This window comes from Pygoscelis adeliae, unplaced genomic scaffold (genome assembly GCF_000699105.1).
Source record: "Pygoscelis adeliae isolate BGI_AS28 unplaced genomic scaffold, ASM69910v1 Scaffold457, whole genome shotgun sequence".
Classification (NCBI taxonomy): Eukaryota; Metazoa; Chordata; class Aves; order Sphenisciformes; family Spheniscidae; genus Pygoscelis; species Pygoscelis adeliae.
In genome coordinates, this window is record NW_008825153.1 from 1,111,914 (window position 1) to 1,115,390 (window position 3,477).

A 3,477-nucleotide genomic window follows, 5' to 3' on the forward strand; every position below is an offset into this window, starting at 1 on the left:
CAGTATAGCTGTGCTTAAGCCCTTTGCTAAGTGGGGACCTATGCAAAGATCTGCAAGATGATGTAAGATAGTAACAAAGGCTCATGTTAGTCAAAGGAGGACAGACACACAACGTTCCCTCATTAGCAGATGGAGAAAGAGCCTCCTGCAGAGGGCAAGTCAGTGCAAAGGTAATTTTCTGAAGGGACTTCCATTTGTTATTGGGTGAACATAAGAAAAATCTGCTTTGCCTAAGCTTAGTCTTTTGTGAACACCTTTCTTAGCAGATAGCCTCTCCCTAACGAACAACCTCTCCTCTCTTTCCATGAATGCCTCCCCTATTTGCTGGAAGCCACCCACACCTGCAGTCCTGTGCTGATGTGCCAGCAGTTAGGGATGAGAACTGCTTGTGAGAAAAGGAGAGCAAGAAATTGCAAGCAAGTGCGAAGTAGCTGGCTTTTCCAAAGGTTCCCATGGTTCTTGCCACCACAGAAGAAGCTGTTCTGGATGTTTCTGGGAAAGGGTTGTTAATCTTCCCATCACAGATCTCCCTTTTTAAAATGGTCCTAGTGCAACCTTCATTAATTATTGCTAGGCTAGCAATATTCCAAAAGTATAAAATTAGATTCTGATGTCAGTTCTGTGCATATAAATCTGGGTTATGTCCACAGGTCTCAGTTCCATAAATGTATGCTACTGAAGATGAGACACTTGTCTATGTTCTCTGGGTATGCAAGGAAGATGATAACTGAAGAAGTTAATTAATATACACCTACTATTGAGAAGCCTCAAACTTCTCTGTAAGTTTAAACCAGTTTATTCACACATACTATAAATGCAAGAGGCGCAACAACATCAAGATATCATGTATCAGAACCAGAAGGTTCCCAATTCACAGAGAATGAAACTTCAGTCTAATGAAAACCAGTGACAAACCTCCTCATGCTTCCAGCTGGACTCATGTTCCCTCTTCTGGAGCCTTTAAGCACCTTGCCAAGTACAACTTGTAAACCAGCGACAGCCAAGAGTAGACTCAGAAGGCCTAAACACTGCTTCTTTTCTTTTGCCATTAAATCTGATGTCTCTCAGTAAAGGTGAAACCATTCTTTATTTTACAAAGTGGCAAGAGAGATGAGTCTAAAATACAGTTAAATCAAAAGAAGACCAACACTCAGTGGACAAATCCCTGGTAAAGCCCATTCAAATCAACACAGCGGGTGTTATTTGAACTATTATTAGCTGTTAGCCACAGTGGCTAATAGCTCTTGGCCAGTGTAAGGCCAATACCAATCACCCTTCGTGCCTTTGTACAGGGGAGGACTAAAAGATAATCAACCTTGGTCACACTCCTGATGAATTCAGTGAGAAAAAAAAAAGCCACAAAGGAGCAGTTTCCCTTCAATTTCTAGAAAACCAAGAATCCTTCATGGGAACATCTCAATTGTATTGAATTTGACAGGATATCAGTAAAATATCACAATAACATAGATATATTTCATTTTGGCTTCATCATACCATATAGTAATTGAAACTACAAAGTCAGGGCTAGGAAACAGCAATTCTTTTTTTTTTTTTAAATAGTTGTAGCTTCACAGTTTGTTTTCATTTTGCATCTGAACAGATGGCAACTTTTGCTGTTATAATTTTTCATCACAAAAGACTGATTGATTCTCTAGATGTTAGGGCATTTACCTCTTATGGGGAAAACTTAAGTTCAAATTCCTGCTTTGAATCAAATAAGACAGGTTCTTGAACCTGTGTCTCTTTCTGTGCTAACCTCTAAGCTATCATTTTTTAAAATGCTATTGATTTTTTTTTCTGAGATGGCATCCATCTCTATTTAAATTCTGTCCTGTATGCAAGAAACCTTTCTTGAGAAAAGTTTAATTCAGTGTTGTCATATACAACCTAAAATTTCAATACTTGCTTCTTCTGATTGGAGGATTCTGTTTTGATGAATTGGTTTGATTATGTAGACCTTTCCCTCTGTTTAATAAAAAAAAAAGAGCAAAAACCTGGTCAACTTTATCCCTCTTTTCTTTTTCCAATGCCCACAAAATTACTGCCTTCAGTAAAAATGAATATAAACATAAGAATTATTTAGGAGGATTTCTGGACAACAAGTAAGTTCCAATCTGTAATTCAGTCCAGTTTCTAAACCAAGGTCTGAAACTCATTAAACCCACTAATTCAGGAACTGAAACAAAAAGGGAAATGGAAAAAGCATAAGCGGGGAAATCTACATGTGTGACTTTTTAATGTCGCTCACTATAGCAGTTTCTTTAATTCCATTTTGTTTTTATCAAATGAAATATCTGATATTTAAGATTTAGTATTACAGGAATTCTTATATCTGACATTATTGCAAATATTGTCTGTCCTGCTGATGTTATTCCAACATCCATCTACTTTTTTTCTAGTCCTTCAGTAACTACAAAATTTTCAATTATTATTGGGCAGATGTGTGCATGTTAGTGACACTTTCACAGCTAAATATCAGAAATTTACGTCAGCTCTTCCTTCGGAATGTACCAGGGAACTATTAAAATCATTTGCTCTTTCTATCTGCTGTCTATTTAAGCAATTATGAATTCAATTTCCAGCTTTATTTCTAATCATGAGAACTAGAAATAGTTTTTTCCTATTTTTAAAAGAAAACTGAAATTCCTAAATGGTAATCTGGTTCATGGGAACAGGACATTTATGAAAATAATAAAGCCAAAGCCAAATAAACATTCACCAACAATAAGTCTGTCTACTGAGTTGGGATAGCTGTTGAAGCTGCATGAATCTTTTCTTAACTACAAAGAATTCCCCGATATGCTCAAGATATCTCCTTTCTAGGATGAACTACTTGTTGTCTCTGTGATGCCTTTTCCATAAATTGCCTAAAAATCTGACCTATTGAGGAAGTACCATTAGAAAAGCAAAATTAACCCTTAAGGTCTGCTTTTTTTTTAATTTTTTTTTTTCCACTCCCTTTGCTGTCTGATAACACAAGGAAGATGGTCCTGCCAGGACAGGGCAGGGAAATAAGATATGAACTTTCCTTCTGGAAACTTGCATTTAAATCTTGACTCACATTTCTAAAACACAGGGGCCTGGTCTGACACGTACTGAAGTCAGCTTTTCCTTTGACTGAGAAAGCTTTAAGTTAGCCCCCTATTGATGTACAATTGCTTAGAAATTGAGTAAAGCAGAGTTTCTGCCCAAGACCAACTCCAACGAGATCCCATTTCCTGTGAGTCTTTCAAGAGACTCTGAAGGAAACAGTTTGCTTTCTGATCTCCCAACTGTCTGATATTTTCAACACCTTGAATAAATTGCTACTTGCTGATTTGTTTAGTTTTGGAATCTGTTGATGCGTGCATATAAAACGGGGCAGAACCTAGGATCTTATCTGTAGATGGGAACACAGTTGGGTAAATAGCAATTTATTTTTGGCAAGTTTAGTGGATCTGGGTTTCTAAGTGGCTTTTCAAGAGATCTTACTGCTTC